The sequence below is a fragment of the Somniosus microcephalus genome, chromosome 3, assembly GCF_052327205.1.
Source record: "Somniosus microcephalus isolate GS21.2 chromosome 3, FLI_Smic_1.0, whole genome shotgun sequence".
NCBI lineage: Eukaryota > Metazoa > Chordata > Chondrichthyes > Squaliformes > Somniosidae > Somniosus > Somniosus microcephalus.
Window position 1 is genome coordinate 185,502,380 of NC_140989.1, and position 26,447 is coordinate 185,528,826.

The 26,447-nt window shown below is 50.5% G+C and overlaps 1 protein-coding gene across 1 annotated transcript in view; it reads right to left on the minus strand.

The window, feature by feature from the left end:
* The window catches only part of LOC147121625 (uncharacterized), a 273,615-nt gene that overhangs the window by 98,087 nt on the left and 149,081 nt on the right, over positions 1–26,447 (minus strand).

Consider the following 26,447-nt stretch of genomic DNA (forward strand, 5'->3'; position numbering starts at 1 on the left):
GATGTGACAATTTTATGGTGGTTAGGTGTCTGTGATATTGAAGGTGGTTGTATTTATACAAAGCGGCTGCATGCAAAGGCCACCCTGGAAGGCGACATTTATCGAATACGGCCGAAGGTGATGGAAAAGTAACACCCACACAGGAGTGTTAGAAGGCCTTTGATAGTTCATGTATTTCTGTAACTGACTTCATCTTAAGGATGTGACTGACAGATCAACAACAACAATTTGTATTTATATAGCGCCTTTAACGTAGAAAAACATCCCAAGGCGCTTCACAGGACAGAAAAGGTTTTAAGGAGCATCTTAAAGGAGGAAAGAGAGGCAGAGAGGTTTAGACAGGGAATTCCAAAGCTTAGGGCCTAGGCAACAGAAGGCATAGCCACCAATGGTTGAGTGATTATAATCAGGGATGCTCAAGAGGGCAGAATTAGAGGAGTGCAGATATCTCAGGGGGTTGTGGGGCTGAAGGAGATTACAGAGATAGGGAGGGGCGAGGCCATGGAGGGATTTGAAAATAAGGATGAGAATTTTGAAATCAAGATAATGCTTAACCAGGAGCCAATGTAGGTCAGCGAGCACAGGGGTGATGGGTGAACAGGACTTGGTGCGAATTAGGACATGGGGAGCCGAGTTTTGGATCACCTCAAGTTTACGTGAGGTAGAATGTGGGAGGCCAGCCAGGAGTGCATTGGAATAGTCAAGTCTAGAGGTAACAAAGGTATGGTGAGGGTTTCAGCAGCAGATGAGCTGAGGCAGGCGGGGGGGGAGACGGGCGAGGTTATGGAGGTGGAAATAGGCGGTCTTAGTTATGCTGCAGGTATGTGGTCGGAAGCTCAATTCAGGGTCAAATATGACACCACGGTTGCGAACAGTGTGGTTCAGCCTTAGACAGATGTTAGGGAGAGGGATGGAGTCAGTGGCTAGGGAACGGAGTTTGTGGCAGGGACCGAAAACAATGGCTTCGGTCTTCCCAATATTTAATTGGAGAAAATTTCTGCTCATCCAGAACTGGATGTCGGGCAAGCAGTCTGACAATTTAGAGACCGTGGAGGGGTCGAGAGAAGAGGTAGTGAGGTAGAGCTGGGTGTCATCAGCGTACATGTGGAAACTGACGCTGTGTTTTCGGATGATGTCGCCAAGGGGCAACATGTAGATGAGAAATAGGAGGGGGCCAAGGATAGTTTCTTGGGGGACACCAGAGGTAACGTTGTGGGAGCGGGAAGAGAAGCCGTTGTAGGTCATTCTCTGACTACAATTAGATATATAAGAATGGAACCAGGCAAGTGCAGTCCCACCCAGCTGGACGATGGTGGAGAGGCGTTGGAGAAGGATGGAGTGGTCAACCATGTCAAAGGCTACAGACGAGTCAAGAAGAACGAGGAGGGATAGTTTACCTTCGTCACAGTCACAAAGGATGTCATTTGTGACTTAGATGAGAGCCGTTTCGGTACTGTGGCAAGGGCTTAGGATTTGTAAAACTGAAGTCATTGACAGGGGACATGAAAGGAATATTAGATAATAATAAAACATAACAGGATTGAAAAAAACATTGGCCTGGATTTTGCATTTGGTATGGCTGCGTACTCTCACAGTACGCCACCATAGCTCCCTTGTGCATGCGCAAAATCCGGAACTTGCAGTCTGTCAACATATGCATTGACAGGCCATCTGCGCAGGCCACGAAAAAGCAATTCCTGGCACAGAGTCGACTGGTTAGCAATTGTGCATGGAAATGTTACGGTTGATGCAAACAAACGCAGAGCCTGTTTGCATCAGTGTAAGGGGATTTTTCTGGCATGATTGAAACATTTTCATATCGGAAATTATACACATACACTGTATCAAAATATTGGCCTGGATTTTTAAAGATGTTGAAAATTATCAAAAATTTAAATTTTTAGTGAGGTTGGTGGACTGAAGCTAATTACAATTTAAATTCTAATTCTGTAAATTGTAATTAGATCATATTTTGGGATTCCATTACATCTGATTACAGGTTTCCCTTTGGAAATTATTAAAATGGAATTCTGCTTTGTGATTGGAGGATCAGGCCCACGTGATCCCAGGTACGTTTCCACACGGCCAGCGCCCCTGGGATCCATGTGTCATTTCCCTGCCTCCACTTCGCAGCGTCAGACCGCAAGTTTTCGCAGCCTCGCCGCCATCAGGTAGGTGCGGAATTCTTTTGCGGGTCAGAAGCTTACTCCGGAGATAGGCCTCCAACCACAATTTTTCACAGATCACAGAAATCACAGAAACCTCACAGTACAGATAGAGGCCATTTTGGCCCATCGAGCCTGCACCGACACATATCCCTCCCAATCCCTGTAACCCCTACACCAACACATATCCCACCCTATCCCCGTATTTAATCCCCCTAACACTAAGGGTCAATTTTTTTATCATAGCCAATCAACCTAACCTGCACATCTTTGGACTGTGGGAGGAAACCGGAGCACCCGGAGAAAACCCACGCAAACACGGGGAGAATGTGCAAACTCCACACAGACAGTCACCCGAGGCCAGATTCGAACCCGGGTCCCTGGCGCTGTGAGGCAACAGTGCTAACCACTATGCCACCGTGCTGCCCAATATAAAAGAAAACTTGCTGGGAGAGAGACCTCTGAACTTGTAGAGGCTCGATCAGCCGGCAATTTCGCTGTTAATGTTTGGATTCTCCGGTACAAACTCGCAAGGTTTTTTTCGTAAATGCTGCTGTTAAGTGTATGTTTAATTAATGTGTAAGGTTCGCAAAATTCTGCAAAACCCCAGAACAGAAGGAAAGCCTTATTTAAAACGACTTTTGGACCATCACAGAAGAAATCTGTAAAAAGGATAAAATGTATGGTTGGGCCTAACAGAAGAATTCAAAGAGTTAAATTACACATTTTCCCTAAGTGTAAGGAAGGAAGAAATTTTGGACTGTTTTAAGGAATTATTGGGCTGAAGGGATTTAAAATAAAAATCCCAGGAAGATTTGGCTGGTTTAAAAGACATGTTCAGGCTTGCAAAAGGCTGTGACACAGGGGAGGTGGGGTGGGCCCCCGAGTTTGGATATTGGACAGTCTGGGAATGTCCTGGGCCACCCCAGCTTTACATAAGGACAATAGAACCTGTTCCTGCCAAAATTCGCAGAGCCAAGGTACATGAATAAAGCAGTACCTACCCCCAGCAACACAAAGGAAAGAACATAGCCCTACAGGATACAACAATTAAAGCAGCAGTCCAAAACCAATCAAAGAGATTGACAAACGTTTTGCATTTAAACTAGTTTCAAGGCAATCCCAAAACCAGTTAAAAGTCAATTAAGAGTTAGATGGACCATCCCCGAAACTCGTTAAGTTTAGATGGGCCATCCCCGAAGCTCGTTAAAGTTTTAAAACCAATTACAAATAACGAGCCCGCCAAATTTAACAAAGAAAGCCGACATTTGGCAGTCAGATAAACCAGACCCCAAATTAGTATAATTGAGGCCTGCCTTTTCAGTTCAAAACGGTACAGCTCAGAAGTCAGCTCGTCAGAAGGTCAGCGAGAGCACAGTACAGCTGAACGGAGACTTGAAGGAACAGAAGGAGAACGAAAGTCGCGGCAACCGAAGGCCTACAGAAACCAACAACCACCAATATTACCACCAACCAGGTAATATTGGGCCACCGCGACCAACAAGAAATCAACCGCCGAAAAACTCACAAACCAAAGACTTGTTTCCACTCTACAGGCTAATCTGACTTACCCCATGGTAAGATTCGGACAAAAAAGACCCTAAAACTAGCCCTAACCAAAGAAAATTAGGTAATCACCCGATACATCCAACAGCGCGACTAACCGCATCAGCGGACCAACCCAAACTGAAGACCCAATGCAGGTGCAGTCTTCTACCACGTCCGGGGTACGGCAGGCCCCAACCGCCACAACTAAGGAGAACCCCAAAATCGCGAACCTCTACAATCTGTCAAGAAAGTCGTTTGGGTGAGCATTTCCTGGTCCTCTGGATTACAGCCTAGCTAGTGTAGTGGGGTTGGGAGGGTAATGGATTTTTTATATTGTAATTCTCCCTCGCTTATTCCGAGTGTCCCCCACCCTTTTAGACTATAAGTTTTATTGTATTGTATATTTTTCCTGTCTCAAAATAAAGATCTGAATTCTTTTGACTAACCCAGGTGTCTGTTGCAAGTTTATTACAACCCCCAAATAAGTCCAAAGTCTAGAACAAAAGGGAGTGGGAGCGATTCAAACCGCTCAAAGGAGTCAGAGGTGAAGCTGACAAACAGCCCACACACCACCCCTTACATCATGGCGACCGCGGCAGGACTTTGGCAAAAGGGAAGTAATGCAATAGACCCTGTGTTCAATGAGAGAATGAAGATGGAAGAGAGGATTTCCTGTTACATTTTTGAGAAGGTGAATATCACAAGAACATAAGAACATAAGAAGTAGGAGCAGGAGTAGGCCATACGGCCCCTCGGGCCTGCTCCGCCATTCAATAGGATCATGGCTGATCTGAACCTAGACTCATGTCCACTTCCCTGCCCGCTCCCCATAACCCCTAATTCCCTTATCAGCTAGGAAACTGTCTATCTCCTTTTTAAATGTATTTAATGTTGCAGCTTCCACAGCTCTCTGAGGTAGCAAATTCCATAGATTTACCAGCCTCTGAGTGAAGAAGTTTCTCCTCATCTCAGTTTTGAAAGGGCAGCCCCTTATTCTAAGATTATGCCACCTAGTTCTAGTCTCACCCATCAGTGGAAACATCCTCACCGCATCCACCCGATCAAGCCCCCTCACAATCTTATATGTTTCGATAAGATCGCCTCTCATTCTTCTGAATTCCAATGAGTAGAGGCCCAACCTAATCAACCATTCCTCATAAGTCAACCCCTTCATCTCCGGAATCAACCGAGTGAAGCTTCTCTGAACTGCCTCGAGAGCAAGTATATCTTTTCTTAAATATGGAAACCAAAACTGTACGCAGTATTCCAGGTGTGGCCTCACCAGTACCCTATATAACTGAAGCAAGACTTCCCTGCTTTTATACTCCATCCCCCTTGCAATAAAAGCCAAGATTCCATTGGCCTTCCTGATCACCTGCTGTACCTGCATACTAACCTTCTGTGTTTCATGCACCAGGACCCCCAGATCCCTTTGTACTGTAGCAGTTTCTCTCCATTTAGATAATAACTTGCTCTTCGATTTTTTCTGCCAAAGTGCATAACCTCACACTTACCAACATTATGTTCCATCTGCCAAATTTCTGCCCACTCACTTAGCCTGTCTATGTCCTTTTGCAGGTTTTTTATGTCCTCCTCACTCACTGCTTTCCCTCCCATCTTTGTATCATCGGCAAACTTGGATACGTTGCACACGGTCCCTTCCTCCAAATCGTTAATATAGATTGTAAAGAGTTGGGGTGCCAGCACTGACCCCTGCAGAACACCACTAGTCATTGATTGCCAACCCGAGAATGAACCATTTATCCCAACTCTCTGTTTTCTGTTAGATAGCCAATCTTCCACCCATGCCAGTATATTACCCCCAATCCCGTGATTTTTTATCTTGTGCAGTAATCTTTTGTGTGGCACCTTGTCAAAAGCCTTTTGGAAGTCCAAATACACCATATCGACTGGTTCCCCTTTAGCCACCCTGTTTGTTACAACCTCAAAGAATTCGAGCAAATTTGTCAAACATGACTTCCCCTGCATAAAACCATGCTGACTCTGTCCGATTAAATTATGCTTATCCAAATGTCCTGTTACTGCTTCCTTAATAATGGACTCCAACATTTTACCAACCACAGATGTTAGGCTAACTGGTCTATAGTTTCCAGCCTTTTGTCTACTTCCCTTTTTAAATAAGGGCGTTACATTAGCACTTTTCCAATCTGCTGGGACTTTTCCTGAATCCAGGGAGTTTTGGAAAATTACCACTAATGCATCCACAATCCCTACCGCTACTTCTCTCAAGACCCTAGGATGTAAGCCATCAGGTCCAGGGGATTTATCCGCCTTTAATCCCATTATCTTACCGAGTACCACCTCCTTAGTGATTTTAATCCTGTTTAGCTCCTCCCCCACTATAGCCCCCTGTTTGTCCAGTGTTGGGATATTTTTAGTGTCCTCTACTGTAAAGACGGATACAAAATATTTGTTCAGCGTTTTTGCCATCTCCATGTTCCCCACCACTAATTTCCCGGTCTCATCCTCTAAGGGACCAACATTCACTTTAGCCACCCTTTTTCTTTTTATATAACTGTAGAAACTCTTGCTATCTGTTTTTTATTTTTTGCTAGTTTACTTTCATAATCTATCTTCCCTTTCTTAATTAATCTTTTAGTTATTCTTTGCTGGCTTTTAAATGCTTCCCAATCTTCTATCCTCCCACTAGATTTGGCTACTTTATATGTCCTTGTTTGCAGTCGGATACTATCCTTTATTACTTTACTTAGCCACGGATGGCTGTCTTTTCTTTTATGCCCCTTTTTCCTCAGTGGAATATATTTTTCTTGAAAGTTGTGAAATATCTCCTTGAATGTACACCACTGCTCATGTACCGTCTTACACTTTAATCTATTTTCCCAGTCCACTTTAGTCAACTCTGCTCTCATACCTTCATAGTCTCCTTTATTTAAGCTTAGTACACTGGTTTGAGATCCAACTCTCTCACCCTCCAACTGAATTTGGAATTCAACCATGTTATGGTCACTCATTCCAAGGGGATCCTTTACTAGGACATTTTTTATTAATCCTGTCTCATTACACAGGACCAGATCTAAGATTGCCTGCCCCCTGGTTGGTTCAGTAACATACTGCTCAAGGATCCCGTCCCTAATGCACTCTATGAACTCTTCCTCAAGGCTGCCCTGCCCAACTTGATTTGTCCAGTCAATATGAAAGTTAAAATCCCCCATGATTATAGCTTTATAGCTGTTCCTTTATTACAAGCCCCAACTATTTCCTGATTTATACTCCGACCAACAGAGTTGCAACTGTTAGGAGGCCTTTAGACTATGCCCACTAGTGACTTTTTCCCCTTATTATTCCTTATCTCCACCCAAACTGTTTCACTATCCTGATCCTTTGACCCAATATCATTTCTCAATATTGCAGTGATTCCATCCTTTATTAACATAGCCACCCCACCTCCCTTTCCTTCCTGTCTGTCCTTCCTAATTGTCAAATACCCCTGGATGTTTAGTTCCCAGTCATGGTCACCTTGCAGCCATGTTTCTGTAATGGCCACCAGATCATACCCATGTGTAGTTATTTGTACCGTCAACTCGTCTATTTTGTTACGAATGCTGCGTGCATTCAGATAAAGAACTTTTAAATATGTTTTGTGACAATTTATTCCTGCTTTTACCCCCTTTACTACTTTACCTTTATCTTTATACATTCTGTCCCTTCCTGACATGCTCTGGTTTTTAATTCCCCCACTGCTACCTTGCTCTATTGCCTTCTCCGCTGACATTTTTAGTTTGGTTTTAGTTTTAATTTGGCCCCTTGCTGCTCATACTCCCTCAGCAGAACCTCTTTCCTTGTCCTATCTATGTCGTTGGTACCAACATGGACCACGACAACTGGATCCTCCCCCTCCCACTCCAAGTTTCTCCCCAGCCCAGAGGAGATGTCCTTAACCCTGGCACTGGGCAGGCAACACAGCCTTCGGGACTCTCGCTCTCGGCTGCAAAGAACCCTATCTATCCCCCTAATGATACTATCCCCTACCACTACAACATTTCTTTTTACTCCCCCCACTTGAATGGCCCCCCATTCCACGGTGCTGTGGCCAGGTTGCTCATCCTCCCTGCAGTCCCCGCTCCCGTCCCCACAGGGAGTAAGAGCCTCGAACCTGTTGGACAAGTGCAAGGGCTGCGGCTCCTCCAACACTACCTCCTGGATCCCCGTACCTGCCTCACTCAAAGTCACACCATCCTGTCCCTGACCATGGACTACATCTGAATTAGTTAATCTAATTGGTGTGACTACTTCCTGGAACACAGAGTCCAGGTAACTCTCCCCCTCCCTGATGTGTCGCAGTGTTTGAAGCTCGGACTCTAGCTCATCAACACGGAGCCGGAGTTCCTCGAGCAGCCAACACTTACTGCAAATGTGATCACTGTGAACATCAATGGTGTCCACCAGCTCCCACATATTGCAACAGTAACACATCACCTGCTCTCCCATTCTATCATTCTATGTAATTAATTAAATTTATTATTATTATTTTTAAATGATATATTTAAGGGCCCTGGTTTACAAACTGTCCCGCTACACCACAGAGACCTTAAAAACTATAAACCACAGAGTTAAAGTTTTAAAAAAGAGAGAAATACTCCCAACCAATCACTTACCTGCTTTGTGGTGACGTCACACCTCGATTACTTTTTACTTCTCTCCCTCCGAGATTGGAGATTAGTAAGCCTACCCACACCTCGGGCTTACCTTTTTATACTGCCGCCGCTCAAGTTCCCGCCGCTGCTGCACTGAGGCCTACCCACACCTCGGGCTTACCTTTTTATACTGCCGCCGCTCAAGTTCCCGCCGCTGCTGCACTGAGGCCTACCCACGCCTCGGGCTTACCTTTTTATACTGCCGCCGCTCGAGTTCCCACTGCTGCCGCACTGAGGCCTACCCACGCCTCGGGCTTACCTTTTTATACTGCCGCCGCTCGAGTTCCCGCCACTGCCGCACTGAGGCCTACCCACGCCTCGGGCTTACCTTTTTATACTGCCGCCGCTCGAGTTCCCGCCGCTGCCGCACTGAGGCCTACCCACGCCTCGGGCTTACCTTTTTATACTGCCGCCGCTCGAGTTCCCGCCGCTGCCGCACTGAGGCCTACCCACGCTTGGGCTTACCTTTTATAGGTCGCTGCTCGGATTCCTCCCGCCGCCGCTCTGAGGCCTACCCACGCCTCGGGCTTACCTTTTATAGGTCGCTGCCGCTCGGATTCCTCCCGCCGCCGCTCTGAGGCCTATCCACGCCTCGGGCTTACCTTTTATAGGTCGCTGCCGCTCGGATTCCTCCCGCCGCCGCTCTGAGGCCTACCCACGCCTCGGGCTTACCTTTTATAGGTCGCTGCCGCTCGGATTCCTCCCGCCGCCGCTCTGAGGCCTATCCACGCCTCGGGCTTACCTTTTATAGGTCGCTGCCGCTCGGATTCCTCCCGCCGCCGCTCTGAGGCCTACCCACAAAGAAGTGGGTGACCAGTCTGTTGCGTGCTGGGCGTCTTATGGACACTGCAGCCAAATGGACTAAGAGCAAGGATCATAAGAAGTCGGTAGAGAAGGCCATCTGGTTGGTCTGTGCCCTACGACAGACCCAGCTTTTAGATCAGCAGGTAAAAGCTTTGACAGCAGATCTGCAGGAGGCAGCCAAACTGTCTCAGGCAAGAGCTTTAGCAGGGGAGGAACTATTGCAAGAATTACAAGCACAGAATCAAGAGAAATTGCAGCTAGTTGAGAAACACAAAAGGAAATGAGCTGGTACTGAAAGAGGAGAAAGCTCGCCTAACCAGACAGTTAAGGGAACAGGAGGAGCAGTACAGGAATATAAAGGCAGCTTATCAAGTAGCAAGCACTAGGGATTTTGAAGCGGGAGATCACGGCCCCTGTCAAAAGCAGATAGACAGTTTAAAACTTGCTCTGTCCAGGGCAAAAGGCATGGTATGCCTAGTAAGCCTGGGTGCGGCCCGGGTAGACCTGGAAGTGGAAGTAGAAACTGTTCAGACGTCACCTGTGGCGCCGGGGAACAACTCAGTTGGGCAGCAGAAGGGACAAGCAATCTGTTGGGAAGACAGGGAGGAGTGCACACCACCGCCACCTGTGGCGCCGGGTTTTGACTTGGTTTGGCAGCAGGCAGAAGTGGGCAAACAAATACAGGAAAGGTCGGAGCCGGGGCCGATGTGCCCAGCTCGACAGCAAAAGTTTGGCCCACCTGGGGTAGGTGGGAGCCAGGGGCCCCTTGAAAGCCAGTTTGTGATGCCCCATGGGACCCAACAGCTTAGGGCTATGGCAAGCCACTTGAGTAAGCCCACCCACAAGGGAGACCCCTCAGTTCACTTTATGGAAGTGGAACAAGCAGCAGGCATTAATGAGTGCGACGACTCAGAAATGGCCAAGATGCTCCTGTTCACCTTAGATGGCAAGCTGTACCAGTCCCTCTCTGCTGAGTGCAAGAAGGGACAGGGAGGGTATGCTGCCATCCGGGATCAAGTTCTGGAGGCGATGGGGATGAATGATGGTAGTCCGTTCTCCCGGGTGGAGAAGACTACACAGTTAGCAGGGGAGACCCCACAGGCTTTCGCAGACAGGCTGTGTAGCCTGTGTACAGGAGTGCCTGTAATGGGGATCTCGACCGGGCTATCTTGAACCAGGATGAGCTGGCTCACTGGATCCGAAGTCTGGTGGCAAACAGCTTGCCACGGATCAGAGCCAAGGCCAAGCTGTGGTTCGACCCAAAGAGCCCCCAAGTCACCGAGGAGACAGTGGTCAGACAACTGACCCTGGCTTACCGTAACGGTAGGGGGGTAGACGAACCACAGACAAAAAGGAAAGTGCATGAGTTAAAACCCAGCCAGGGTAAGAAGGAATGACACCAGGAAGGGGGTTACCCTTCCGATGTGAGGCATAACTGCTTCGGGTGCGGGAAGAGTGGGCATTGGAGAAGGGACTGTAAAAATCCTTGGAAGGATAGTGCAGGAAAGAATGCCCCAGCTCCCGCCCCAAAGGCAGAAACACCGACCTCTTTCCCCACAGTAGATTCGATAGTAGCTGCACTTCGAGTTTTGTTGGCTGGCCCAGGGAAGGTAGCCACAGCCACAGGTGCTTTAACTCCATCTGCCCCCCCAGTTAACACAGACTTATGACTAGAGCCAGCGCAGCCTGTCTATCTGTGTCCCCTTGAGTATGATGTATGGAAAAGACCGCTTGTTAAGATGGAAGTGGAAAAGGTAAAAGGGACCTATCTGTTGGACACGGGAGCTTCAAGCACCATAGTCTATTCAGATAACCCCGCTGCCTCACCTCTGTCTAACGGGGTCCCGTACAGCTTAGTGGGGTTCACAGGTAACGAGCAGGTTGGCTCGTCCTCTGCCCCGCTGTCCATTCATTTAGGAGCACTCCACACCAAGTGGACTTGTGTTTTAATGAAGTGGGAGCAGGAAGGGAAGGGGATCCTGGGGGCTGATTTTATCATAGGCCACAGTATTCTAGTGGATCTTAGGAACCACTGTTTGTGGGCAGCATGCACCGGCAAAGAGAGTGAAGTGGCAGTTATCCCAGGGAAACAGGGCAAGGGGACCTTGTGTACCCTAAAACCCAAGGAGGGTTACGACCTCGAGCAAATGGTCAGTAACACTCCAGTGGAGTACCAGGCATTTGTGTGAGCACACCTCAGCGCATTTGCCACTCACAAGCATGATTGTGGGAGGGTGAACGGGGTCGAAGTGAGTGTAGACGGGGACCCCATGACCCGACCACAAAAGCAGTATAATTTCCCCAAAGAGGCAGAGAAGGACATGGAAACGGCCATGACCTCTCTGGTCAAACAGGGGCTATTGAGACCAATAGCCACCCATGTAAACTCTCCATTGTGGCCGGTTAGGAAACCGGACAACTCCTGGTGGAATATCGGGTGCTCAGTAGGAACATCCCCGCCTGTGCACCCACGGTCGCAGCTGTCTCCGACCTCATTGGAAGTATTCCAGCCTCCACGACCACCTTCATGGTGCTGGATATTTCCAACGGGTTTTGGTCCATCCCTCTATGGAGAGAGGACCAGTACAAGTTCACCTTTGCGTTTAAGGGCCAACAGTACACCTGAAACTGCCTACCAAAGGGGTTCCACAATAGCCCCAGCATCTTCCATCAGTGTATGGCAGATTGCTTAAAAGGCTTCAGCCGACCCCGACAGTTGGTCCAGTATGTGGATGACCTGCTCCTATTCACTGATGAAGGAGAGGAACACGGTCCACTACTGGCTGAACTGTTGGAGTTGCTGAAGCAGGAAGGTTTTAAGGTAAACCCCAAGAAGGTACAGATCGGCCAAAAGGAAGTAAAGTTCCTAGGGCTGGCTGTACGAGCAGGGGAAAGGGCCATAGATAAAGCCAGAAGGGAAGCAGTGCAGGAGTTACCAGCCCCCAGTACAGTGACAGGAGTGAGATCTTTTCTAGGGCTAACAGGGTACTGCCGGGATTTTATTGAAGATTACGCCGCCACAGCAGCCCCTCTGCTCCGACTCCTACACAAGGGAGTGGAGTGGGTTTGGGATGAGGGTTGCAAGGCAGCATTCGTAAGCCTCAAGAAAAATCTGCAGGCTGCACCAGCTCTAGGGGCGATTGTTGGGGAGAAAGAGTTTTTTTGGAGGTAGCAGCCAGCGGGGACAGTCTGAGTGCAGTGCTGCTCCAGGAGCGGCACAGTCAGCTGAGACCGGTGGTTTACTCCTCCAGGATACTCACAGAGGTGGAAAAGGGCTATTTCAACTGTGAGAGGCACCTCCTTGCCACTCACTGGGCTGTGAAAAGATCATTGATCTTCACAGGCACCTCGCCAATCACCCTCCTCACCCATCACATGCCCACCCAGATGCTCCTAGATGGGAGAATTAAAGGTGGGACAGTGAGCAGTGCCCGCATTGCTCACTGGACCCTGCTTCTCTCCCAGATGGACCTAAGGGTGAAAGGTCTCTGTGAACCCAAGCTCGCAGCCAACATGATCTATCCAGGGATATCCATTGAAGGGGTATGGGAAGTCGACATAGGTTTTCGGGCCGGGATACACCCCACAGGCCGCGAAATCTATGTGGACGGTTCCAGCACAGTATCTGCTGGGAAACGACTCACAGGGTGTGGAGTTTATGACCCAGGGGCAGACATTGCCCTGGCAATTAAACTCCCCAGCATCATGAGCGCCCAGCAGGCTGAACTGTCCGCGGTAGTGTACATGGTTACACACCCCGAGAAATTCCCTACCCCATAAACGATTTGCTCGGACAGCATGTTCACGTGCAATTCGTGTACGGAATACCTGGCCATCTGGTCCCGTCGGGGATACACCTCCGCCGACGGGAGACCTCTGGCCATCAAGCCTCTGCTAGAGAAAATCATGACAGCAGTAGGGAAAGAAGAGAAGGTCTTTATCCACAAGGTTAAGGCCCATTCGAAGACAGAGCCCCTGAGAGAGGGGAATCAAAGGGCAGATGAACTAGCCAAGCAGGGAGCTCGGGAAGGAGAGTTTTGGGACCCCTACCAGACAGGGTCTTAACCGCAATCCGGGACAAAGGAGGCACACAAGGGGTAGCCTTGGTCCCGGACCTAAAGCAGACACAGGTACAGGATCCCATCCTCAGAGCCGTCCTGGATGCGTTCACAAAAGGGGAGAAGGTAGAGGGCCCGTACGGTACAGCAGCCATCACCGTCAAGGAAGGCATGCTGTTCAGGGGGGAGCAATGGGTAGTGCCGCAGCAGCACCAAAGGGAATTCCTCCAACTGGCCCATGAGGGTCCTGGAGCGGGGCATCCCGGGCCTGAGGCCACCTGGCAATGGGTGTAACAGGCAGGATGGTGGCCAGGACTGAGGGAACAGGTCCGCGAGTTCTGTGCCGACTGTCTGGTGTGTGCTGCAAATAACCCTGACCCCCAGAAAAGGAAAGTATCTTTGGGACACACCAGGAGGGTAGAGGGACCATGGCAGTCGATCCAGATCGATTACATCGGGCCCCTACCCACCGCCCAGGGAGGCTACAAGTATTGTCTAGTCCTGGTGGATGTGTTCTCAAAGTGGGTAGAAGCTTTTCCCTGCCGTACAGCTACCGCGTTGGGTACAGCCAAGATCCTGGTCAGGGAAGTGTTCTCACGATGGGGACTCCCACAGTATGTGGAGTCTGACCAAGGGAGTCACTTTGCCGGACAGGTCATGCAGGAGACCCTCATGGTACTCGGCACTAAAGGGAAATGGCACGTCGCCTACAACCCACAGTCATCGGGTCATGTAGAGCATTTAAACAGTACTATCAAGGAAAAGCTGAGAAAGGAGACAGGAGACTCACCCAAGAAGTGGGTGGAGGTCTTACCGTTGGTCTTGATGGGGATCCGAGCCAGCCAGTCAAAAAGCACGGGGTATTCCCCACACGAGCTGATGACTGGCAGGGTTATGCGGACCCCCACCTATGTTCTAGCACCGGTGCTGACAGAAGGTCAGCTCAGAGAGGTGAACCGGGACAGTTTTGTCAGGAATCTGTTTGAACACCTCAAACAGATTCACTGGCAGGCTGCTAGCAACATGGGAAAACAGCACCGGAGTAACCGACTGCTGCTAGAACCCAACAGGCACCACGAATGGGAGATAGGGGATCAGGTCATGGTAAGAAACTTTGCCCGGATGGGAAGTTTCGAACCATTGTATATGGGACCATACAGCACTGTGGACAAGGCAAGCCCCATGGTGTATGCCATCAAGATGCCCCGCCGCATAAAGTAGTTCCACATTAATCAGTGCAAGCTGTTGAAGGCGGAGAGTGGAGAACGGTCAGCAAGGGTTAACCGCACTAAGGCTAGAGAGCAGCCGCCTGCAGCTGTGGCTGACTCACAGACCGCAAAGGTGGGTATTGTGTATGTACCTTTAAGAGAGGACTGTTTTACAGCTCCTGTATACTGTAGTACCCGCAGTGACCACACCTGTATATAAAGCCGGAGCAGGCTTTTGTACTTCAGTCTTGAGACTACTCTACTCCAGTAAGTACCTGTTGATTGTTAAGTTACAGCATCCGTGTAGTCCTTGGGGAAACATCCTATTTAAAGAATCACGGATCTAACAGTGGCGACGAGTGTCGATTCAAATCTACCTGCAACTCTGCATTTCCCTTCGAGGATTCGCTCCGGGAGGGCGGTGGAAGAAAGTCGAGGCCAGAAACACGGGCGTCGACCACGAGCAACCGCCCAGTCGTCCGGCAGAGAGTGAACATCGCAGGGGAGGCTGTGGAGAGCCGGGCTTGGTTCCCCAGCCACGACGATCAGCAACAGACTGACGACAGGTACAGTGCAGACCCTTCCCGGACAGCGGCGGCTGGAGCCGACCGACGGCAGAGAAAAAGCCGAGCAGCGTCGACGTGGTAAGATAGAGGGTGAAGCGCACAGGGCGCAGCCGGGGGTTGAATACCGAGCGGCGTCGAGGAAAAACAAAATGGAGAGAGAGAGGGTAAAGCAGCAGCCGGGTTCAGGACCGAGCGGCGGAAATGGGAAAGGCGCACAAAAAAAAAATGCGCAGAGCACAGCCAGGGCTCAAGGGCTGAACAGTGTCCGTGGGGAGAAGAAGGGAGAGCGCAGGAGACGCCATTGAGCCGCGGAGAAGAAGGAAGAGCGCGGGAGACGCCATTTCTGGAAGCCGCAGCGGAGAAGAAGGGCGAGCGCGGGAAGAAAGGAAAGCGCGGGAGATGCCAGTTTGTGCCAGCGGAGAAGAAGGGAAAGCGCGGGAGACACCATTTTTGACAGTTAAATCACACCCAGGGATGCCGAAGAGTGGCAGTATCTCTACGTTCGACAATGAAGTCGAAGATTGGGCGACATATGTGGAACGTATTGAGGTGTACTGCAGGGTGAATGAAGTGCCAGATGCTAGGAAAGCACTGGTTTTGTTAAATTCCATGGGTGCAAAAACTTATGGGTTACTGCGAAACCTAATAACCCCAGAGAAGCCTGTGAATAAGAATTTCGAAAGCATAGTAGAAATCCTACAGGACCACTTAAACCCCACACCGCTGCTGATAGCAGAACGATTTAAGTTCCATAAAAGGAACCAACACAAAGACGAAAGCAATGCTGAGTACTTAACGGAACTGCGCAAGCTATCGAAACACTGCCAGTTTGGAGTGGGACTAGCAGATACGTTAAGGGACAAGTTTGTGTGTGGGCTTCAAAGTGAAGGAACACAGAAACGGCTTCTATCAGAAAAGGATCTTACGCTGGACAAGGCTTTCAGTATGGCAGTATCACACAAAGCAGCCGCAAGGGGCGCTGCAGAGATACAACGGAGACCGCAAGAATATGGCAAAAATGAAATGTCCTATGGAACAGGGAAGTGTTATCGCTGCGGCAGAACAACACACGACCAGAAGGATTGTTGGTTCAAGGACCAAGTGTGCAGGCAGTGTGGAAAAGCAGGACACATAGCAAGAGTCTGCAGGTCTGGGAAGAAAACCAACAGCAAGAAATCTCCACAGGAGAAGTACAAAAAGGTACACAAGGTGATGGACAGTAGTTCAGACGAACAGAAAAGTGACACAGACTCCGGAAGCAAGGAGCTGGGTTGTCTGAAACTACATAAGGTAACCAAAATGGAGGATCACCAGACTATCTGGGTTACACTCAAGATAGACGGAGTCCAAGTGAAAATGGAATTGGACACAGGATCAGCCCTAACAGTCATAAGCCAAAGGGACTACAAACGGCTATTTTCACATATACCCTTGAAAGCTACAGAGATTGTCTTGAAGACGTACACGGGGCAAAAAGTCTACCCCAAAGGAAAAATAAGGGTGAAAGTGATATACAAAGGCCAGGAAATACCTAAAATGGACTTATATATATTGCCAGATGGAGGACCACCACTGCCAGGACGTGAATGGATCCGGAAGATACAATTAGATTGGCATTCCATACAGGCACTGAAGGTTGAGGCCAAAAAGGATGACGACGTCACACCTGGACGACTGTCAAAAATGCTAACTGACGCAAAAGAAGTATTCCAGGAGGGACTCGGAACACTAAAAGGCATAACAGCAATGATTAAAATAGAGGAAAATGCAAGCCCAAAGTTTCTTAAGGCCAGACCAGTGCCTTATGCAATCAGACCAGCCGTCGAAGCAGAGCTGGAAGGGTTGGAACGTTCCGTACTGTCCAAAGTAGACTGGAGCGAGTGGGCTGCACCCATCGTTCCTGTAATGAAGAGGTCGTTGAGTAATACGCCTGGGGAACCAAAGAAGGTCCGCATCTGTGGGGATTTTAAGGTGACAGTGAACCCAGTCCTTCACACGGTACAATATCCGCTTCCACGAATTGAGGATATTTTTGCCTCGCTATCTGGAGGTAAACGCTTCACCAAAATTGATCTAGCCCAGGCGTACTTGCAAATGGAGGTAGAAGAAGCCTTGAAACAATACCTCACGATCAACACTCATAAAGGTCTCTATCAATACAACCGGCTGGTGTTCGGGGTAGCATCAGCTCCGGCTATTTGGCAAAGGGCGATGGATCAAGTCCTGCAAGGGATTCCAGGGACCCAGTGTTATTTGGACGACATCCTGGTCATGGGCGAAAATGACAGTGATCACCTCGCCAACTTGGAGAAGGTGCTCACCAGATTAAAGGAATATGGGCTACGAGCTAATCGCCACAAGTGCGAGTTTTTCCAGAAGCAGATCTCGTATTGTGGCCACGTCATCGATGAAGTGGGGTTACATAAGTCCCCTGAAAAGATTGAGGCAGTAGCCAAGGCTCCAGCACCGGAAAATGTGTCACAACTGAGGTCGTTATTCGGGCTGGTAAACTAATACCATAAGTTCTTACCAAATTTGTCCACGGTATTACACCCTGTGGTAAACCACTGTTATACCTGTCTGTATGCGTATGTGTATTCCACTAGGTACAGGTCTGGACATGCCTCGGCTGACTCCTCCCACTATTCCAGGTATATGAGTGACTACCTCCCAGTCGCTTAGTATTCTGGACGGGTCGACCACCCGAGACAAGACCTTCATTCTTTAGTTAATAAAAGCCTGGTTGTTACTCGCTTAACCTCAGTCTTTTGAGTAATTGATGGCGCATCAATTTTATTAACTAAATTTTTTATAATGGAGAAGATCCTCACACCAGCATGCCTGGACCTGGACAGTCAGGAAGCGGACGCTTCCACCAAGTTTGCTCACTGGCTCACGTGCTTCGAGACATTCCTGACTGCCTCCACTGCGGTCGTAACGGATGCGGACAAACTGTCTGTCCTGATCTCCAAGGTGAACCACCGAGTGTACTCAGTCATCCGGGATGCGACCTCGTACACAGCCGCCCTCCAGCTCCTCAAGACCCAGTACACGCGCCCTGTGAACGAAGTATACACCAGGCACCTTCTGGGGAGTCGCAAGCAACAACCTGGGGAATCGACTGAGGAATACCTCCAAGCACTGTCCGTGCTTGGCCGGGCCTGTGGGTGTAAGGCGGTAACGCCCGCTAAGTACACGGAGGAACTGATCCGGGATGCCTTCATAGCGGGCCACAGGTCCAACTACACCCGACAGCGACTGATGGAGCAGAGTGACCTCACCCTCGACAAAGCCTCCGAAATCGCACTAACGCTGGACGCAGCCTACCGGGGCATGGAAGCCTACTCCTCTGCACCGTGGACACCGCGGGGAACGACAACCTGGGACACGGTAGGACAGCCGCATAGCACCGTGCCACCCCAGCCACAGCCCAACAACGGCCCAACTACCGCAGCAGTGTCCCAAAGCCAGACAGCAGTATCCCAAGGCCAGAAATGCTACTTCTGTGGCCAGGCCAAACACCCCAGAGCGCGCTGCCCGGCGAAGAGTGCGACCTGCTCGGGCTGCGGGAAAAAGGGACACTACGCCAGCGTCTGCAAGGCCAAAGCCACCCCGAACGCCAGCAGCGCCGCGTGTGGGCCGTGCGAGCCGCCATCTTGGGGCCCCAACAGCGCCGCGTGTGGGCCGTGCGGGCCGCCATCTTGGGCCTCCCCAGCCATGTGCGAACCACCGCAGCAGCAGCCATCTTGGACGACTCCAGCCACATGGGAATCATGGACGCCACCATCTTGGACACCAGCCGGGACGCAGCAGACCGCCAACCCCCCCCCATCTGATACCCGCAGCGACACACCGACCCCTACGCTGGCCTCTGTTACGCTGGACCAAACGAGACCGCACCAACTAGCTCGGTCCAAAATGGACGTTAAGGTAAACGACCATGCAATAAACTGCCTTTTTGACTCCGGGAGCACAGAGAGCTTCATCCACCCCGACACGGTGCGGCGTTGCTCTCTCCCAGTCCTGCCTGCGCACCAGCGGATTTCTATGGCCTCCGAGTCCCAGTCAGCGGACATTGGCGGCTACTGCGTGGTGACACTAGTAGTAGACGGGACTGTGTTCAATAATTTTAAACTCCTGGTCCTGCCCGACCTCTGCGCTGCCGTCCTACTGGGGTTGGATTTCCAGTGCCACCTCAAAAGCATTACGCTGGCGTACGGTAGCCCCCTCCCCCCACTCACAGTCCGCAGCCAGCAGCCTCCAAATTGCCCGCCGCGCACCAGATGCAACCTCTTCACACTCAGAGTCCCACCCCCCCCCACTGTTTGCTAACCTCACCCCCGACTGTAAGCCCATCGCCACAAAGAGCAGGCGATACAGTGCCGAGGACAGGGTTTTCATCAAAACCGAAGTGGAGCGGCTCCTGAAGGAGGGGATTATTGAGGGCAGCTCCAGCCCCTGGCGAGCCCAGGTTGTGGTCGTTAAGACCGGCGAGAAACAACGCCTGGTCATCGACTACAGCCAAACAATAAACCGCTACACCCTGCTGGACGCCTACCCGCTCCCCCGCATAGCTGACATGGTCAACCAGATCGCGCAGTACCGCGTCTTTTCGACCATTGACCTGAAATCAGCGTACCACCAGCTCCCCAGCTGCCCTGAAGACCGCCAGTATACTGCTTTTGAGGCAAACGGCCGCCTCTATCACTTCCTTAGGGTTCCCTTCGGCGTTACCAACGGGGTCTCCATCTTCCAAAGGGAGGTGGACCGGATGGTCGATCAAAACGCGCTGCAGGCCACTTTCCCTTACCTAGACAATGTGACCATCTGCGGCCATGACTTGCAGGACCATGACGCAAACCTCGAGAAATTCCTCCGCACCGCCCAACTCCTGAACCTGACATATAACAAGGAGAAGTGCATATTCCGCACAGACCGCCTCGCCATCCTTGGCTGTGTTGTGGAACACGGGGTCATCGGTCCCGACCCGGACCGGATGTGTCCCCTTATGGAACTCCCACTGCCCCACTGCCTAAAAGCCCTGAAGAGGTGCCTAGGGTTTTTTTCCTACTACGCTCAGTGGGTCCCCTACTATGCAGACAAAGCCCGTTCGCTGATCAAAACCACCTCTTTTCCCCTGATGGCAGAGGCCCGCTTGGCCTTCCACCGTATCAAGGAGGACATTGCCAAAGCCACCATGCATGCAGTGGACGAATCCATCCCCTTCCAGGTGGAAAGCGATGCGTCCGACTTCGCTCTGGCCGCCACCCTTAATCAGGCGGGGAGACCTGTGGCATTCTTCTCACGAACCCTCCAGGGCCCGGAGACCAGACACTCCGCGGTCGAGAAGGAGGCCCAGGCTATTGTGGAGGCTGTGCGTCATTGGAGGCACTACCTGGCCGGAAAACGACTTACCCTGCTCACTGACCAGCGTTCAGTTGCTTTTATGTTCAACAACAAGCAGAGGGGCAAAATCAAAAATGACAAGATCTTGAGGTGGAGAATCGAACTTTCCACCTACAATTACGAGATCTTGTACCGGCCTGGGAAGCTCAATGAACCCCCAGATGCCCTATCGCGTGGCACCTGCGCCAGCGCGCAGATCGATAGGCTGAGGGCCCTCCACAATGACCTCTGCCACCCGGGGGTCACCAGGTTCTTCCACTTCATCAAGGCCCGCAACCTGCCTTACTCCATCGAGGAGGTCAGGACCATGACCAAGAACTGCCAAGTCTGCGCTGAGTGCAAACCGCACTTTTATAGACCAGACAGAGCCCACCTGATAAAAGCCACTCGCCCTTTCGAACGCCTGAGCGTCGATTTTAAAGGGCCTCTCCCCTCCTCCGACCGCAATGTGTACTTCCTCAACATCATTGACGAGTACTCCCGTTTTCCGTTCGCTATCCCCTGCCCGGACATGACCAGTGCCACGGTCATTAAATCTCTGAACAGCCTCTTCACCCTGTTCGGTTTCCCCAGCTATATCCATAGCGACCGGGGCTCATCGTTTATGAGCGACGAACTCCGCCAGTACCTGCTTGCTAGGGGTATAGCCACAAGCAGGACCACCAGTTACAACCCCCGGGGGAACGGACAGGTGGAAAGAGAGAATGCAACAGTTTGGAAGGCCGCCCTACTAGCCTTAAAGTCTAGGGGCCTTCCGACCTCCCGCTGGCAGGAGGTGCTCCCCGATGCGCTCCACTCAATTCGGTCACTGCTCTGCACTGCCACCAATGCCACCCCTCACGAGAAAATGTTTGTCTTCCCAAGGAAGTCCACATCGGGGACATCGTTACCGCCATGGCTGACGTCCCCAGGGCCGGTACTACTGAGAAGACACGTGAGGGCCAATAAAACGGACCCCCTGGTCGAGAGGGTCGACCTCCTCCACGCCAACCCCCAGTACGCTTACATTGCGTACCCGGACGGGCGGGAGGACACAGTCTCCATACGAGACCTCGCACCCTCGGGGACCGCTGTAACCCACTACCCATTACCACCGCCCCCCACGACTCGATATCCAACCCCAGCAGCTGGCTCGCCTTGGACCGTCACCCACGAGGACTACACTCCAGGGCCCCAGCCTACACGGGACGCGACACGGGACGCGACGCCGGAAGCTCCACCACCCCTGCCGTCGCCACGTCGATCACAGCGGCAGACAAGACCTCCGGAGAGACTCCAATACACGAACTTTTAAATACACTTCACCCCGCCGGACTCATTTTTAAACAAGGGGTGAATGTGGTAAACCACTGTTATACCTATCTGTATGTGTATGTGTATTCCACTAGGTACAGGTCTGGACATGCCTCGGCTGACTCCTCCCACTATTCCAGGTATATAAGTGACTACCTCCCAGTCCCTTAGTATTCTGGACGGGTCGACCACTCGAGACAAGACCTTCATTCTTTAGTTAATAAAAGCCTGGTTGTTACTCGCTTAACCTCAGTCTTTTGAGTAATTGATGGCGCATCACACCCACTGAACACCCTACTGCAAACAGGGGTGCCATGGAAGTGGAATGACAAACGTAGATGAGCTTTCCAGAAGTGTAAAGAATTGATCACATCAAAAGAGGTATTGGCCCATTTCAACCCAGCACTACCAATTCGTTTGGCATGTGATGCATCACCCTACGGCATTGGAGCGGTGCTGTCGCACAAATTCCCAGACGGGTTGGAGAGGCCAGTAGCCTTTGCGTCTCGGTCACTAACCTCAGCCGAGCGCAACTACGCCCAGATTGACAGGGAGGCCCTCAGCCTAGTATGGGGAGTAAAAAAATTCAACCACTATCTGCATGGGCAGAAGTTCACCTTGCTGACTGACCACCAACCACTTGTCTCCATCTTTAATCCTAAGAAGGGCGTTCCAGTGATGACTGCACAATGGTTACAAAGATGGTCCCTGTTTCTAGGGGCGAATCAATATGAAATAGAATATAAAGGCACGAAACAGCATGGAAACGCTGATGGGCTATCACGCCTGCCACTGCCTACTGTGGAGGAAGCACCAGCAGTGGACCCTATCGAGATATTTTATTTGTCAATAATTGAACGATTGCCAGTAACGAACGTGGATATAGAGAAGGAGACCCGCAATGATCCGACACTGTCTCGGGTATATGATTTGACGGTGAGGGGATGGCCAACACATGGCGACTCAATGTTGCCAGCATTCTCATCCAGAAGAGAACAGCTGTCAGTATGCCAGGGGACAGTGAAGTGTGGATCCTGAGTGGTGATTCCACCCAAGTTAAGGGAGAGAGTGCAAATGAGCTTCATGAAGGTCATCTGGGAGGGGTGAAAATGAAAAGCCTTGCTAGGGCTTATGTGTGGTGGCCGGGGATCGAGCAACAAATCGAGGACCTAACCAAGAGCTGCTCAGGATGCCAGAAGGTCCAAAATGCACCACCACATGCCCCTCTACACCCATGGGAGTGGCCCTCCTCTCCATGGCAACGGGTGCATAGTGATTTTGCTGGTCCATTCATGGACTCAATGTTCTTAATAGCAGTGGATGCTCACTCGAAATGGCCTGAGGTGATAAAAATGTCCTCAACCACTACAGAGAAAACGATTGCAGTCCTACGGACCATATTTGCCAGGAACGGCTTGCCAGAGCAGATTTGCTCTGATAATGGACCACAGTTTGTGTCCGAAGAGTTTCAAAAATTTATGAGAAGGAATGGGGTAAGGCATTACACATCCGCCCCGTATCATCCAGCCACAAATGGATTGGCTGAAAGGTTTGTACAAACCTTTAAAAAGGCGATAAAGGCCATGTGCGACGATGAAATTCCACTACAGCATAAGGTGGACAATTTCCTATTAGCCTACAGAAATGCGACACATGCAGTTACCAACCAGACCCCGGCCATGATGTGCTTTAACCGAAGGTTGAGATCTCGTCTGGATTTGCTCAGACCCAATGTGCGAAGAAATGTTGAAGATAAACAATTCCAGCACATCAATGAAAAGCCGACAAGGAGCTTCAATGTAGGACAACCAGTCTTGGCCCGTGACTACCGAACAGAGAAATGGCAACCCGGAACGATATGCACAAGGCAGGGGCCATTAATGTACACAGTGGATGTCGGGGAGAACATTGTGAGACGCCACGTCGATCAGATCTTAGCGTCACAGGAACGAGTCAACCCCATGTCTCGAGTACCTGGGGATGAACCCGACATACCGGTAGCATCTACCTCCGAACCAGTAGCAGTGGAAACCGATGAACTAACCGACGAAAAGGGGCCAGAATCGCCTCCACACCAAGAACAAGAACCTCAGGAAAGGCGCTATCCCGAAAGGATCAGGAAGCCGCCCCAAAGACTGAATCTATAAATGGACTATTTTCAGTTAATGTTGCATGTTAAAAATGTTAATTGTTAAATGAATGTTATGGTACTGTTAATCTAAAAGGGTGTGGTAAACCACAACAAAGGGGAGGAATTGTTGTGTATGTACCTTTAAGAGAGAACTGTTTTACAGCTCCTGTATACTGTAGTACTGGCAGTGACCACACCTGTATATAAAGCCGGAGCAGGCTTCTGTACTTCAGTCTTGAGACTACTCTACTCCAATAAATACGTGTTGATTGTTAAGTTACAGAATCCGTGTAGTTCTTGGGGAAACATCCTATTTAAAGAATCACGGATCTAACAGTGGGGGCAGTGAATTGTGTGACTGGAGAGGCCCTCCCACCAATTAAGTGGGATTCAGGTACACTCCCAGTAGTCGGAGCCTTAAGAAGGTCTCCTCGCACACCACAGCCTAGACTACCTTGGTCACCCGAGTATTATTTTAAATGGTTCAGCCCCAGGAGAGCCCTTAACAGAAAGGGAAAACCAAAGGTCAGGGACAAGTCTAAGGATACGGATCCCCAGCCTACAGCCTCCAAAGGTGAGGGCCTCACAGGAGAGGCAGTGTTGGGCAAGGAGAGAGACAAGGGTCCCCAGCCTGCGGCCTGTTGCAGCTCAGGAGGACACACTCCCCTGGTTAACTGGGAGTCAGGAAAACTCCCAGTTGTTTTAAAGACTCTCCGAGTCCGGTGGCACAGGTCACCTTATGCCCAGGTATACAAGCTGCCCAGATTCCACAAAAGGTACAGGCCAATCAGGAATTAGCCTGGCCGTCCGGAGACGGGCGGCGGATGTATATAGCTTTCTGAAGTATTTTAAGTGTGTTTTTACAGTTTGGAAGTTTGGGATTTTAGCGGTTTAATTTCAGTTTAGGATAAGTTTAAGTTTTGAATTTTGATAACTGTGTCAGGCCAGAGAACCTTCTCGGGACATGGCTATTTTGTTTGTGTGTTCCTACAGAAAAGGAAGTCGGGATGAGGAAGGTTCTGCTCCTGCTTGCCCTGGTAGGGGTGAGCATCAGTGATCGAGGAGACGTGGAGAACTCCCACATCTATGGGGTTTCAGGAGAGAGAGCACCGATCGTTACCACAGGGGGTGGCGAACGGGGTGTGGAGGAACTCACCATTTACTTCCATGAGGGAAGGTGGCCAGGAGGGCTGGGGTCCAACTCGACTCAGTACTCCAGCCAGGCCGGGTTCACGTATGGGGAGGCCTCCATCCCGTGCCCCAGGGTACAGATCGTTGCTACAAGGGTCAGCGTCACTGAGGGGAAATGTGTGTGTTTGACATGCAAGGGACAGATTCTCCTGGATAGGTGGTGGTGGCTCAGGAAGCTGAGCAAGGATATAGGAAACCCCACAGTCGATTGGGAACGATTGGGGAACAATACCCATCGGACGATTACAGGGACCCGATGGGGGTTGAGTGTGTGCTGGGACAAGTGGTGGGAACCGGATCAGGGTGTTTACGTCTGTATGTGGGGGTCAGAGAAGGTCTGCCCCACAGGCGTATCCATCATTTTCCACCGGCAATGGCAAGATGCCGGGGAGGGGGCGGAGTGGGATTCCAGCCTGCATGCGTGCGCGGTCCCACACTCCCCGATCCCAGCGAATGCCACTGAACTTGTGACCCGCCCCCGAAAGCCCCTGCCCACGACCACAACATCACGGACTATAGTCCAGTGGTGTCCTACCACCACCAAGGGACCAGGGAATGGATTACTCCTAGTACCAACAGATAAGCTGCTGTACCAGTGGGTACGCTATGCAGTGGCCTCAGTGATCCTGAACCTGACCGAGGTGCACTTACCTGAGTGGTGCCCTAAAGAGACAGAACGGTTGTACCAAGCCCTGTTGAAGGAAATGTTTAGAAAGTTTTATGAATTCGACTTTGCCAATGTAGACAAAGCAAGACTGTACAGTTTACATCCTGAGCATAATATGGGCGCGGGGAGACAAAGAAGGGGGACCTGGAATGATATCTTTACAGCTTACAGTACAGGGTCCTCAGTGATAAACAGCCTAGATGACATAGAGCTGCAAACCCAGATAAATGGTTTAAAGACCCAGTTAAGAAAACTCCTAACAGAGGAGAACACAGTGGTGGGCTCAGAGCTGCATGAGGACCAGGCCATGACGGTCCATTTAAAGGAGATTATAGCTGAGCTGGAGAGACATGCCAAAACAGTAAATGCACTTATACGGGAGGACAGGAATGCTTCGGATCAAGCTGCACAGAATGAGGTGTGCATGCTATACGGGGCATGGTTGCTGGGCGAGGGCCGCAGCAACCTGGAGGATTTAAAACAAGGTTTAGTCCCCTCCTGGATTAGCAACAAGCACCTCGCAGCCCTCCACCCATTTAGTAATTCGCTGAGCCAGTATCAGCTCCGCCTAGCTTCTGAAGCCTACTCTGTCCCAGTGGATTGTGGACGTTCCAATCACACTATCATGGGGATAGTAGTGAGGATGCCGGTCATGGGAGGGACAGCCCGACCCGCACCAGTATACAGGGTGGAGAACATTGGAATCATTCAAGGGGGTGCACACATCCGTTTTG